This window comes from Lacerta agilis, chromosome 15 (genome assembly GCF_009819535.1).
Source record: "Lacerta agilis isolate rLacAgi1 chromosome 15, rLacAgi1.pri, whole genome shotgun sequence".
NCBI classification, from domain to species: Eukaryota; Metazoa; Chordata; class Lepidosauria; order Squamata; family Lacertidae; genus Lacerta; species Lacerta agilis.
The window spans coordinates 13,821,935-13,837,689 of NC_046326.1; the positions used below are offsets into that span (position 1 = coordinate 13,821,935).

The 15,755-nt window shown below is 42.5% G+C and overlaps 1 protein-coding gene across 2 annotated transcripts in view; it reads right to left on the reverse strand.

Annotated features, from left to right (window-relative positions):
• The window catches only part of KIRREL3 (kirre like nephrin family adhesion molecule 3), a 761,063-nt gene that overhangs the window by 614,326 nt on the left and 130,982 nt on the right, over window positions 1–15,755 (reverse strand). The gene's annotated exons all lie outside the window — the stretch shown is intronic.

The following is a 15,755-nucleotide window of genomic DNA, read 5'->3' on the forward strand; positions in this document are numbered from 1 at the left end:
CCCGCCTGACCATCAATGCCAATCGCATGCCTCGCCAAAGCCAGCAAACGTCTGCCCACTTGCCGCCAGCAGCCGCAAATCGACCACCAAATTGCCACAGAAGCAGCCAACCGCCAGCAGCCCTTGTCGCAGACACCAATCACCACTGGAAATCTCCTGCTCGTGGCTGCCAACAATTGCCTGAACCCCCTCTGCACTATCCATGTATAAGACAACAGCACATTTCTAACATTTCTTTAAAATAATAGAACCTCGTCTTATACAAGGAAAAAACGGTAATTTGTTACAAAGTTACAAATGGCAATATTGTTGTTACAACTAGTACTATACAAAGTGATTCAGTATTGGAAGTCACTTAGAAAAACATGTTGCATCTCCCTTGCAAGAGCCCTATAAAGTCTGCTGCATTGTTTTTCCCATACTACAGATAAGCCTGAAAGGCAGTGGGTAGTGGCCAGTGCTCTCATTCCATTAGTGAAAGGATTTCTGTTTGTGCAACTGAACTCTCCCCTCTCATCTCCCCATACACACACCATTCCCTCTCCAAATCTGCTCTGGGAGAGTGTGGGGAACCTTCAGAACAGGTTTAAGGCATGCATGGGGGGGATCAGAGGGAGGGGAAGTTCCATTACACAGCCAGAAGTCCTTGCGCTGACAGAAAAGGTTTGTTGAATACAGCCCAGTAACTTTCTTAAGGCTACCTGTGGGGAAATGGAAATAGCTCAGCAGTGGAGCACATGCTTTGCTTGCAGAGGTCCAAAGTTCAGTTCTAACAATCTTGTGTCTAAAAGTTTCATATGGCAGGTAATGTGAAAGATCTTCATTTTAGATCCAGGAGAGCCACTTCCAGTCAGAGCAGACAATGCTGGGCTAGACAGACAAATAGCCTAACCTAGTAAAAGTTAAAGAGACCGTGACAAAGACAAGGTCTGAGCGGGGATTTTCTGATTCACAGTTCTGTCTCCTAGCCATTATGCTACAATTGTAAGGCAGATCAAGGTAAGCATTTGCAAAGGTTATTAATAGTGATGGATCTGTCAATCTTGTTTCCCTCGGTTTCTCATTTTTTTCAGTCTTAAGTTCAGTTCTCAACATTTCTACATCAGCTTGCATTGTTCTAAAAAAAAAAGGTTTTTATAAAAATTCCTGATCAATTTAGTACAGCTTTTTCACTATATACACTTTGCCAGATCGACACCTTTTTTTGCAAACCAGTTTTCCCTACTACATTTTTGTTTGTTGTTTGCATTAATATATGCACACTTTACCCTACATGTGCATTTCTGTACATACATTATTCAGCTGGAGAAGAGCAAATTTCGAGGGATGTGTGCATTTGACTTTGTGTATCGTTTCAGAAAGTGTGAATTGGTTTGGTTTCACTTCTAAATGCAACCTGGATAGCATCCCCCCCCTCCATCTCTAGCCATGCATTTAGGTGATAGTCCAAACCATGATCCACCTTCCTTCTCTTTGGTGGACTGTGCAAACATGTTCTCTGCACATATACTCAGTAAGAAATGAATTCTGGTGATAAAAATGCTGACACAACAGGAGCAAGGGAGTAGTACTCTAAGATGCAGCACAGCAAACCAGGTCTCTCAGAAATGCTGTTTAGATCACTCCTTCTCATCTATTTTTGTCCCTTGTGACATTTAATCAATCAAGGTAGGTTGGTAGCAAGCTCTGAACGAAAACCCTTAAAGATGCCTTCCATTTACCTTCCCTGACACTGCCAGCGAAAACAAACTTGAGAGAAGTGGGGAAAGCCTCGGCAGGAGATGACAAATGAAACAGTTTGAGAGAGGAAAATGAACAGTGTGTCCTCCCCCCCCCCCCCGCTCTCCAAAAGTGATGCCTTTATTTAAGAACATATAGTTGAGGAGTCTAATCACAGAGCACTCAGCTGTGAGGCCTATCCATTATCAAAAGGACTGCTAACACAGAAACCGGTGGCCAGACCAGGAACCTGACTTAATAAATCAAAGCTGACAAGTGCTCCCAAACTGATATAAAATAGGCCCTTTAATGTCTGTGACCTGCATAAGTTCTATTCATTTTACTTTCTAAAATAATAGATGAATAGCAATCAAAAACAATCTATTTCCCTCTGGAGGGAGTCTCGTGTCTTCATTTTTCAAGCAGGCAGTGAGTTTGAATGAAGGAACTGTAGGTACTGTATGCACAGCACCACACAGGCAAGGGGCATCTACACGCACAGATTAAGAGCACAAAAGACCTACTCGTGTCCGACATGAACTCCTGAATTTACTCAGAAAGCAAATTTGCTGACAGACTTCTAAAACCGTGCTGAAACTCTTCTAGGTCCCCCAAGCCACTCTGGGCGGCTTCCAACAAATATTAAAATACATTAAAATGTCACAGATTAAAAACTTCCCTAAACAGGGCTGCCTTCAGGTATTTTCTGAATATCAAGTAGTTGCTTATCTCTTTGACCTCTGGTGGGAGGGCGTTCCACAAGACGGGTGCCACTACCGAGAAGGCCCTCTACCTAGTTCCCTGTAGTTTTGCTTCTCGCAGTGAGGGAATTGCCAGAAGGCCCCCGGCGTTGGATCTCAGTGTCCGGGCTGAATGATGGGGGTGGAGATGCTCCTTCAGGTATACAGGACTGAGGCCATTTAGGGCTTTAAAGGTAAGCACCAACAATTTGATTTGTGCTCGGAAACGTACTGGGAGCCAATGTAGATCTCTCAGGACCGGTGTTATGTGGTCCCGGTGGCCACTCCCAGTCACCAGTCTAGCTGCCACATTCTGGATTAATTGCAGTTTCCGGGTCACCTTCAAAGGATTACATGATTGCAATAGCCACTTATGAGGAATAAGCCCCAATGAATTCATCTGAGAACACACAGACAGTGAGTGTGGAAAGCTGAAATAACTTTACTGATTCATGGACGATGCAGCAGCAATTCTTACTTCAATTCTTCAACAAAACTGGAACCTGGTGTTGTCCAATATTTCCTATTGGCAATAGGTTCAGGACACACAAAAGGAAGCTTTTCCTTCTGCATTGCTAAGCATACCTTGTGGCATGGAGTCCCATAAATTAAAGACCAATGAATAAAATGCTTTGTACATAAGAATTACACCCGTTAATGAGTGAGTAGGCAACTGCTGACTATTAGCTGTTACACCAATATTCCAGGTACTTGCATGAACTAACAGAAGGCAGTTGACCCATGCCAACTTTTGGCACACAGCAAGACTAGGTAACCCTTTGGCCTAATGACAAGTTTTTCACAGCCACTTTTAAAGGATGCCTAATCCCCCATCACTGTATGCTTCAACCACTGCAAAGTCCCATGTTTGCATGGTGTGATAGGGGAAGGGCTTTCGCTGAATGGTAGAGAACAAGCTTTGCTTGCAAAAGATTCCAGATTCAGTCACCAGCATCTCCAGGTAAACCTCCTGCCTGAAAACCAGAGAGCTGCTGCCAGTTAGTGTCATAAACACCTGGCCAGAAGGAGCTATCTATGGTATGACTCACTATAAGGCAGCTTCCTATGTTTTCTAAGGACTCTTGATGGCTGACCTCATAGTATATCTTCCTGGATTTCACTTTCTTTTTTGCAAAAAAACAAAACAAAACAAAACAAAACCCACACATCACAGATATTATCAGATTATTACTTAATCTTTATGATTTATGGAGTTTAACGAGGAAAAAATAATTTTCATATTGTGGGGGGGGGGCAGGGGGGGACACAAACTTTCCAAGAAGAGGAAGACTATGTTGGCTGTATTCGATAGGATTTCTATAGCACAAGCCTATTACCACATGCCTTCTACAAATCCTCATCAGACATGAAAATGTTCTCTCTGGCTGGGGATAGTACTCCTTAGGGAGAATTAAGATAGCACTCCAAAGTTAGCAAAAAGCTTAAAAATTTGCTATACTGGCAGCAATGTTGTTTCTTTTCTTTTTCAAGAGAGAGTTTTGCCTGCTATCAATTTCAATCAAATTATACACAATACAGAACTGCAAAAAGGAGGCTTAAATTGCTTTGTGTGTTTCTACCCACACCCTACCTTTCAGCTTTCAGAAGGAATAAGGCTTGATCTTTTCAAATGTAAATCAAGCAATTTGCCAAAAAAAAGAAAGGAATAAAAAAAATATGTATTTTGGCATTTAGGCAATACAGCTTTCAAAACAAACCCGGGTTTTTATTGATTTTGTGAACTGTCATCTAAATGAGTTATCTATGGCTTGTAATTTGCAACATTAATGGGAAAGGATTCCTTTCATTTTTAATGACTGGTAAATATATATATATAACCCCCTGAGTTCACATGATTTCACTCCTTGGATCCTCCCATCTTCCCACTTTCTGGCAAGCGGAGTTGGGGGAGGCTTAGGAAAGCATTTTCAAAGGTCTAAAGCAAAGTGTTTCAAACTTTGCCTTATGTTCCACATAAACCCTGCATACTGTTGGAATGTCAAAAGCAGAGACAGAGGCACTATGGCTGTAAATACCAGCTGTTGGGATTCACAAGCAGGGAGATTGCTGTTGTGTTCATGTCCTGCTTGCAGTCTTTCCATAGGCATCTGTCTGGCCACTGTGAAAAGAAGATGCTGGAATAGATGGACATTCCATGTGGTCCAAAAGGGCTCTTATTATGCCGTGGATTCTAATCTGGGGTATGTTTTATGGCACACAGTCTTTTGGACCTTCCGGTTGTATCACTTAGTGCAGGGGTGTTCAAGAGGTGCCCTCCATAGGTTTTGGGTGGCAATTTCCAACAGCCCCAGCTACCATGGCCAATGGAACACTGAGGGTTGGCATACAACAATATCTACAGGGCAGCACCTGTCCTACCATGGATGTAGCCCATACCCAACACTCTAATGTAGAGAAGACTGGTAGTGGCGGGTAAACAGACTTTCCTAGAAGCTTAAATCATTACTACCAGGCTTCTCATGGAGGAATGCTGACCTGATCAGCTTTCAAAGCACTCTAGGGTTTCCTGGAACACACTTTAGACCACCTGACTCTTAATCTCAGGGATGTGGGTTTGAGCCCCACACTGGACAAGAGATTCCTGCACTGCAGGGAGTTGAACTGGATGACCCTCACAGTTCCTTCCAACTCTACAGTTCTATGATTCTATTATTTTCATATTGATTTCTACAGCTCTAAAGTTGCAGAGTAATTTGGATCAGCAGATAAAGCAGGCAAAGGTTCTCACACTGACTTTGTTTGGATGATATGAACTTAAGTTTTACTGGTGCATGTTGTCCCTTTGTGGAAGACAACAAACAAAGCAGGAGGTATTCAAGAACACAGCTAGCTAACCTGTGCCCCTACCAGCCATTACTACAACTCCCATCACCCTTGACCATTGACCATGCACACTCAGATTGATGGGTATTGTAGTTCTGGGGGGTCAGTTTACCCCACCCTGCCTGATAAACACTTTTCTGTTTCATTTCAAGTGGAAAACTATTGTGAACAGCTTCAGGATATTAAATCAACTTCAAGCTCTAGTTTTATAGCTCGGTCTTCAGATATTGTTCCTGCACACCATTAGAAACATAAAAACAGACAAGACATAAAAACAGACAAGTATATCCAAATAATTGGTGATCACTCTTTTAAAAAGAAAAAGGAAGCACACAAGGCTGACCTAAAACTACTTACATAAGCTTTCTGCTTATTTTCATGAACTGTCAAAAACCCCCTCTCATTTAGGGTTATTTGTATTGACCTGATGGTATCCAGACTCCCATTTTTCCGCTCTGGCAGGTGATACTTTTTTGGCAACATTTCCCTTCTATGTCTTCACTGTTCCCAACCTCATTTCTGTTCAATTCAACTGACTCTGTTGACTACTGTGATTATGTGAATAATGTCAAAACAGCACATCTAATTTGAAGATTGCTTTAAACCTACTTTGTTCAACATTTGTACTTTTAAAAAAATTGCTTTGTTATTGAAATTTTAACATCGTATAAATAAATAATAAAATATCCCACCCAGAATACTCTGTTTTCTCTTCAGATTGTATAAACCTTTTGTTTATTGTTTTGTTGCATCCATTTTTAGTATTACATTTTGCTATCCTCTGTGATTTAAAAAAAAATCAAAAGAAAGCTTAGAAATGTTTAAAACAAATACACAAGCAAAAGTATTTGGGTTGCCACAGCTAGTCAGGCTAATGACAATGAAACAAATTTTTGTTGTTGTTGTTGTTCAGTCGTTCAGTCGTGTCCGACTCTTCGTGACCCCATGGACCAGAGCACGCCAGGCACACCTATCCTTCACTGCCTCTCGCAGTTTGGCCAAACTCATGTTAGTAGCTTCAAGAACACTGTCCAACCATCTCATCCTCTGTCGTCCCCTTCTCCTTGTGCCCCCCATCTTTCCCAACATCAGGGTCTTTTCTAGTGAGTCTTCTCTTCTCATGAGGTGGCCAAAGTACTGGAGCCTCAACTTCAGGATCTGTCCTTCTAGTGAGCACTCAGGAAACAAATATACCCAATAACAAAGGAGATGAAGAAAAGCAACACTGATAAGTATTGAACAGGGCAGCACGAAGGTGCATAGGGCACCATCAGAACAATGCAATTGTTGGGTGGCATCATCAATTTTTGGGGTGATTGGTTTAGCTTTGCTGAACATGCTTCTTTGAAATGAACACCAAAATTAGCAAAATTTTCAGCACAACCCCAGTACTCTTATTTCTCATCAGACACTGCCCTTCAGTAAACCACTAGATTTCAGTCTCTTTTCCCACAGCTGGTGCCCACTCCCATCTGAAATATTTCTTTATGTATTTAGAACATTTGTTGACCACCCAACCAACTAACACTTCTGCACAATTCACACAGCGTTTGGACAGGGTTCAATGGCAGCATTACCCATTAATTAAAACATTTTAAAAAATCAGTTTACTGTCTAAAAACCAGCACAAGTATCTATAACAGCATTCAAAAACAAGCAGAAGCAATCTGGTTCAAGGGCAAAAACAATAACAGCATAGTTTTTAAAGGCTTGGGAGAATGAAAAGGTCCTCACCTGACAATGAAAGGACCTAAATGTAGGTGCCAGGTGAATCTCACAGGGAGGAGACATGTGGTGTTAATATGCTGGCCTGACCCCGGGATTGTTGCACAGGTTACTGAGATTAGTACTTTGAAAAACTGCAATATCAATATACTAATTACTATATCACAATTGACAAAAGGTGTGAAGTGCAAATCAGGCTAGAATTACAACAAATAATGATTGCTCTTTCCTGTGAAACTTGGCAAACACTATTCTTGTATCTTCATTTTTTTTTCCTAAGCAGCAGCAGCCATTAGAACGTTGATAGACCTGTCTAGATATTGCCAATAGCTAAATGGATGGCAACAGCACATTTAATTAACATTTCCCCCCATCTTGAGGGATAACTTTAACTGGAATTAAAAACCCAGCTTATTTTATACCATTGGCAACTTCTCATTTGCCAGCCTTCACACATTGACAGATAGCCTATATCCCAGAGATTCTGCTTTAGCAAGATGTGTCTCAGCTAAGGGTAAGTCCCGTTTCTGCTTCCATTGGCAGTTTTGCAGCCTCCAAACTTTGGTCACAGGAGGAACAAGTATTACCCCTTTTTATTATTTTATTATTTATTAATTAAATCTATTTATTAAATTTGTGTACTGCCCTTCATCCATAGAACTCAGGGCAGTCCACAACATTAAAAAGGGGATAAAAGCCACAAAATACACCACCATCATCATTAATTGAATTTGTTTTATTATGGTTTGATTGTTGCCTTGATTGAGGTTGGCATTCCTTCAATGCTGAGATCATGCTTGGACTACTGAATATCCCCTGGTGTAGGTAAAAAGGTAAAGGACCCCTGGATGGTTAAGTCCAGTCAAACTTGACTATGGGGTGCGGCACTCATCTCTCTTCAGGCCGAGGGAGCCAGCGTTTGTCCACAGACAGCTTTCCAGGTTATGTTTACCTTCCTGCCACAGTGGTACCTATTTATCTGCTTGCACTGGTGTGCTTTGGAACTGCTGGTTGGCAGAAACTGGGACAGAGCAACGGGAGCCCATCACCACTGCATGGATTCGAACAGCCAGCCTTCCAACTGGCAAGTCCAAGAGGCTCAGTGTTTAGACCACAGTGCCACTCGTGTCCCCAGTGTACCACACACACGGAGTTCCTACATCCAAAAGATTTTAACTTGAACCCTAATGCACAACCATACTTTTATTGAGAAAGAATTACTCCTGCCATATGAGCAGTTCTTTTTAAACTCAATGCTAATCCAACAGCATTACACACCAAATCTGTATGATTATTTTTAAACATTGGGTACTATATTGCTTTATTGATGCAGAAAGCAGATAAGATATACTGTAAAAATGATACTTTCTACTGTGCTACGTATCCTTTCTTCACCCATGGAACTTAAAATAATGGAATGGTCCAGGAGATAACCAAGCATAACCCCCCAAAATGTATATTCTATTCTGTTTAAGGATTAAAAAAAATAGTCTGGACTTGCAGTAAAAGTTGCATATCCCAAATAAGCAGCAATGGAAGAAGTTTTGAATAGTTCAGTAGTTATTTGTTTAGGTAAAGCTAAAGGGACCCCTGACCATTAGGTCCAGTCGCAGACGGTCATCTCTCTTTACTGGCCGAGGGAGCTGGTGTACAGCTTCCGGGTCATGTGACCAGCATGACTAAGCCGCTTCTGGCAAACCAGAGCAGCGCACAGAAATGCAATTTACCTTTCCGCCAGAGTGGTACCTATTTATCTAATTGCACTTTGACGTGCTTTTGAACTGCTAGGTTGGCAGGAGCAGGAACCGAGCAACAGGAGCTCACCTCACTGTGGGGATATGAACCACCGACCTTCTGATTGCTACAACGCCACCCGCGTCCCTTTAGTTTAAGTGTCCCATTATTTGTTTAAGTGCCTGGTAATTCCAATCCTCTCTGTCCAGTTCTGAGGAGTAAATAAACTCGAGGTTCTCTGGTTTTTATTTTAAAAAGAACAACACAAGCATTGGGAAGAACCATCATAGTGCTACTCATCAAATGTAGCTTGAATACACCAACACACACACACACACACACACACACACACGAGATGCAGAATTTTGCTGGCACATGCTAGGGATGGATTGTTTTGTTGAGTCTACATTTTAAAGGAAGCCAATCAAAATCACAGTTATTGCAATGTGTCACTTGCCCTCAAAAACTACATCAATTGGTTAGACTGTGTGAAGCTGATAATGCCAAGGTTGCAGGTTCTGTCCCCATATGGGGCAGCTGCATATTCCTGCATTGCAGCCGGTTGGACTTGATGATCCTCAGGCTCCCGTCCAACTCTACAGTTCTACGATCACAAGTTCCATTTGATTATAATGAAACGCCATGCGTCTATGCATGCACATATGTGTGTCTTAAGTCAATGTCAGGATTTTAGGGGGTTATAATATCCAAAAGGGGCATTTGTGTGTGTGGCTTCCTAGTAGCTCATTGGAGACACTGCTTCATTTCTGGCTCAGGACAAGCCCTTGGGTATGAACAAACCACCTCCTCCTGTAACCTTTCATACAAAGACTTCCTGTACACAGGTACAGTCACAACTACTTGCTTGTTTGGCTAGTCTGGGGAACAACCTGAACCATGGGCTTGGCTTGGGGCTCTTACAGCCAACTGGGGGAATAGGAATGACTTGAGCTGTCAAGTTCTTTTCTAAGCTTACTTAATTGGGAGGATTTTCCTTTGGGAAATGGAGCCACTGGTAATTTATGGAATGCCTCCCTGACCCAAATATGTCAGCTCTGGCTGGGGAGAGAAGAGGAGTGAGTTAAATGGAACCTGGGGGAAATAAAATTAGAATGATTTCCCCCCTTTGCCTGGCTATGGCCCCTGGACCCAAAGCTTTGCCTTGGCTATTATAACTGTAACAAAAGTGGTCAGGGATCATATTTAGTTCCCCTGCTTTGCCTATATTTTTGTGCTATGTGTGCTGAAAAAGCTTTTTTGTTGTTCATTTTATATATCATTTACAACTTTCTGCCATGATTTCCTAGTTTTTCTCCATTATGTGCAGGAAATAAAAGCAAACCACTAAGTGCATGTATGTGCATGAAAAGGAGGTGCCCTTTCAAAACCCTGCCACCCAAATTTGCGAGGCAACTTGGGTTGCCAGCCAACCAGATGGAAAACTAGCTCAGCTGGGTCTTTGTGACCAGCTTCTAGAAAAAGTATGGGACAATGCAATTTTTCTTCCTGATATGTCTTTTAAACTTGTGCTTTAGGTGAGTGTACCACCAAACCACTGGAATTTGATTCTAAGAGTTGGAATAATCCTATAGACTCTTCACTGGAGTCAAACAGAGGGGCACTGAAGCTGTTTGGCTGGAGATTCAGAACAAAGGGTAGTGCTTCTTCAAAAAGTAACAATACACTTGAGGAATTTACCATGGCAGGTTTTGTTGATGGCCATTGCTGAGATGGCTTTAAAATAAGCTTAGACAAATTCCTGCAGGATAGGTATTTCATGGGCTATTATGGCTAAATGGACCATCCATGTACAGAGGCAGCAGGCCACTGAATGTAGTTGCCCAGGGTGAGCAATAGCAAGTGTGGGCTATTGCCTTCATGCATAGGGTGGATGGCCATCAGTCATGGATGCTTCAGTTGAGATTCCTGCATTACAAGGGGTTGAACTAGGGTGTCTTCAGCTCTACAATTCTATGATTCTATGACCTGCTAGTAGACTTTATGGAGGCATGTGATTGACTAGTGTGAGAAGCAGGGTTTGAGAAACATGGGCCCTTGGTGCGTTGTTCTTAAGAGAGTTTTGGCAAGACTAGTTAAAGGCCTCAAGTTCAAGCATTAGCATCCACAGGTGACTGGTACCAACTGAGACAGGTAGTGTGGAAAGCAAAGAGGTCAACAGTAGGTGGAGCTAGAACCAATGACAGGTGGAGTCAATTACTTACAGGTTTCTCTCCATCCTCCTCTTTGCTGAGTTCTACAAGAGCAAAACTGAGACTAAGGAGGAAGGTGATAGCCATGCCCCACCACCTGGACTAATTGTAAGAAAGAAGGCAAACAAGTAGAGACTGGCTGTTCCAGATGCATCATGTGTTCAGGGAAAGATGGCATTGTCAGTAGGAATGGACACTTTCACTGTAAATGCTGATGAAAATGTGGCCTAAGAAAGCAAGAAGGCATTCTCCTCCTCTAATGCAGTGTTTTTCAACCTTTTTTGGGCAAAGGCACACTTGTTTCATGAAAAAAATCACGAGGCACACCACCATTAGAAAATGTTAAAAAAAAATTAACTCTGTGCCTATATTGACTATATATAAAGTAATTTTTCAATTTTTCCCGCGGCACACCAGGCAACATCTCGCGGCACACTAGTGTGCCGCGGAACAGTGGTTGAAAAACACTGCTCTAATGAATTAACAGGATCTCATTTAGAAGGCACTGGAAAGACTTGTACTTGAGGTCTTGAGAAACCACCACCAGAGGAGTCAATTCTGGATCATAGGGGCAATTGCAGCTCTGTGAGGGTAAACTACAGTTCCCAAAATTATTGGAGTTGGAAAACTGCTGTGAATAAGCTTTAAAGCTATGGTGTGTACATAGCCTAAGTCAACATGTTATTTGTTTCCAGGAAAGATCCATTTGCAAATAATATGGAAATGAAAGCTAAACTTGCACTGCATTCCATTATAAATCCAAAAGTGGCTTTTACATCATGTGAAAGCTCAAATGGAAATGAATTAAACTGCCACATGAATGCAGCCCAAGAGCTAATCCTGGTTCTCTGCTATGCCATTTGTTGCATTACACAGCATTTTTTTCAAAGTACACTGAAAAAAACTATTTTGTGTGAACTGACCGTAATGGACAATAAAAATAGTGAAGAACTGATTCTTTCAACCTGCTTTTAAAACATCATTGGTCAGGAGGAAAGGAAAGGCAAAGCTTCAGCTCCATAGATCCTCAAAACTTGAGGGAAGAAAGGAAGCTGGCTTTGATACAGAGAAGGTAACTGGCTTCCCCCTTTTTATTTTGCTGTGCCAGGAAACTCACAGAAGAAGGCGGGCAGGGGGATAGACAGCTTCACCTCATTGCCACTCCACAATTCTCTGCACTCAAGACTCTTCTGAAACCAACAAAGAGAGGCACATGCCAAGGCTGGCAAGCTTACAATTGAACTGACAGATGTTTTCGTCACCTTGCTGCCAATTTAGTTAACAACCTCCCATCTACTGGAACCGATCAGCCAGGAAGCTGACGGAGATATAATGAGTCTATGAGCGGTTGCATAGCCATGCAATCACCTGCTGCTAAATGGGAATGGGGAAACCAAAGAGATGCCACAGCTATCAGGCTGGCAAGACCTTCTTGGCGTCTGGAAAGTTCTAACTTTACAGCCCAGCATAATCTTGGGGAACTTTAAAAACAAAAACAAAACCTTTAGTGATAAAACCTCTTACTTCAAAGCTGTTGATTCAGATCCAGCGCTATTGGGCATGGAAGGCATTTGCTAGCTGAAAGCTGTTTAGTGATACAGAGTACATGAAGCATGCTGGCTCCGATCTGGGGTTTTAAGAAATCCAGCTCAATAATGCCAGATAAAAGGTGCTGCAAATGTCTGTGACTCTCCACTGCCAAATCATTCAATCAACCAGTGCATATTTGCCATGTGAATAAGTGTCCCGAAAATTCACTAATTGTATGTTTCCCCAGTTAGCACTTGGGAAATAACCAGGGAAATGACTAGAAAAAACAACCATTATTAGGGACCCTGAAGCTGGCCTAGCTTCAGGTCATGGGCCACTTTTTGTTGTTGTTGTTTAGTCATTTAGTTATGTCCGACTCTTCATGACCCCATGGACCAGAGCACTCCAGGCACTCCTGTCTTCCACTGCTTGCTGCAGTTTGGTCAGACTCATGTTGGTAGCTTCGAGAACACTGTCCGTTCTCTGTTGTCCCCTTCTCCTTGTCCCCTCAATCTTCCTCAACATTAGGGGCTTTTCCAGGGAGTCTTCTCTTCTCATGAGGTGGCCAAAGTATTGGAGCCTCAGCTTCAGGATCTGTCCTTCCAGTGAGCACTCAGGGCTGATTTCCTTAAGAATGGATAGTTTTGATCTTCTTGTAGTCCATGGGACTCTCAAGAGTCTCCTCCAGCACCATAATTCAAAAGCATCAATTCTTCGGCGATCAGCCTTCTTTATAGTCCAGCTCTCACTTCTATACATCGCTACTGGGAAAACCATAGCTTTAACAATGTGGACCTTTGTTGGCAATGTGAAATCTCTGCTTTTTAAGATGCTTTCTACCGATAGGTTTGTCATTGCTTTTCTCCCAAGAAGCAGGTGTCTTTTAAATTCGTGGACAAAGACAACAGGCATGAGCCACTATTAATATGCAAAAGCCTATACCTCTGGATGCTGTTGCTTCTCCACTGACATTAAAACATATATCCAATGAGTTCAACAGACTCTTTGAACCAACATCATTCTGGCAATGCACACTCAGAGGAGCAGCCCTGCAGGGTATTTATTGTTGTTGCTGCTGTTTGTTTGTTTTTGTTATTATTTTTATTATGTATTTTGTGTTTTTAATTCTGTAATTTTATGTTGTGAACTGCCCTGAGATTTATGGATAAAGGGTGTTATACAATTTTTATAAATTATATATACTGTGTGTGTGTGTAGGGGGGGGGAGTATTTGATTCCCTGCTAAATTTGCCAATTTGCCCTCTGACGAAGAAATGACCAGTCCATAATTTTAATGGTAAGTTTATTGTAGCTATGAGAGACAGAATAAGAACAGGAAAATCCCCAGAAACCCAGAAGACAAAAGTCAGAGATAGATGTGCATTATAATGAGTGAAATAAGTATTTGATCCCCTATCAACCAACCAGATGTCAGGCTACCTGGTATCTTCACTGTATGTAATGAGCTGAGATTAGAAGCACCTGCTGTAAGGGAGAGGCCTTACCTGTAATCCCAGCTCATTACAATACCTTTACAAAAGACACCTGTCGACAGAAGAAATCATTCCAGCAGATTCCAAAGTAGCCACCATGACCAAGACCAAAGAGCTGTCCAAGGATGTCAGGGACAAGATTGCAGACCTGCACAAGACTATTGCCAAGCAGCTTGGTGAGAAGGTGACAACAGCTGGTGCAATAATTCGCAAATGGAAGAAACACAAAATAGCTGTCAACCTCCCTAGGTCTGGGGCTCCATGCAAGATCTCATCTTGTGGAGTTGCAATGATCATGAGAACGGTGATGGAGCAGCCCAGAACTACACGGGGGGGGGGGGTGGGGACTTGTCAATGATCTCAGGCAGCTGGGACCATATTTACCATGAAAACAGTTGGTAACACACTACGCCATGAAGGACTGAGATCTTGCAGAGCCCACAAGGTCCCCTTGCTCAAGACAGCACATGTACAGGCCCGTGTTCAGTTTGCCAATGCACATTTGAATGACACAGAGGAGAAGTGGGTGAAAGTGTTGTGGTCAGATGAGACCAAAATCAAGCTCTTTGGCATCAACTCAACTCGCCATGTTTGGAGGAGAAGGAATGCTGCCTACAACCCCAAGAACACCATCCCCACTGTCAAACATGGAGGGGGATATATTATGCTTTGGGGTGTTTTTCTGCTAAGGCAACAGGACACCTTCACTGCATCAAAGGGACGATGGATGGGACCATGTATCGTCAAATCTTGGGTGAGCACCTCCTTCCCTCAGCCAGGGCATTGAAAATGGGTCGAGGATGGGTATTCCAGCATGACAATGACCCAAAACACACAGCCAAGGCAACAAAGGAGTGGCTCAAGAAGAAGCACATTAAGGTCCTGGAGTGGCCTAGTGAGTATCCAGACCTTAATCCCATCAAAAATCTGTGGAGGGAGCTGAAGGTTCAAGTAGCTGCACATCAGCCTCGAAATCTTACTGACTTAGAGAGGATCTGCAAAGAGGAGTGGGACAAAATACCTCCTGAGATGTGTGCAAACCTGGTGGCCATCTTCCAGAAACGTCTGACCTCTGTAATTGCCAACAAAGGTTTTGCCACCAAGTACTAAGTCATCTTTTGCAAAGGGATCAAATACTTATTTCACTCATTATAATGCACATCAGTCTCTGAGTTTTGTCTTCTGGGAGTTTTCCTGTTGTTATTCTGTCTCTCACAGCTACAATAAACCTACCATTAAAATTATGGACTGGCCATTTCTTCGTCAGAGGCAAAACGGGCAAATTTAGCAGGGGATCAACTACTCCCTCCCCCACTGTGTGTGTGTGTGTGTGTGTGTGTGTGTGTTCATTCCATGCCTGTTTCCCTGATGGGACTCCTGACGGCTTGCAACAGCAGGGCACCATTTCTTTCATTAACAGCAGTCACTTTCCAAAAGCCTGTTTTTGGTCTTCAAATGTCTGTCAGAAGGATAACAAGGAGGGAGCCAGTCTAGCTTTTCCAGTGAGGGAACTCCAGGATCTGGGAGCAGCCACCAAGGTCTTAACATGGGATCTGAAAAGGATTGGCAATGCACATGGATTTCTCTTGCTGAATTAAGACTACAGTATAGTTGTTGAGTTTCCTTAGCCTGATGAGACATCTCCCTTTTTAGTTTCTACCATTATAGTTAATCACGAGGCCTAGAAACTTGTTGCAAAACACTGAGCTCAGGATTCCAAAATTCAACAAAAAGACCACACAAGTCATACAGCAACTCTT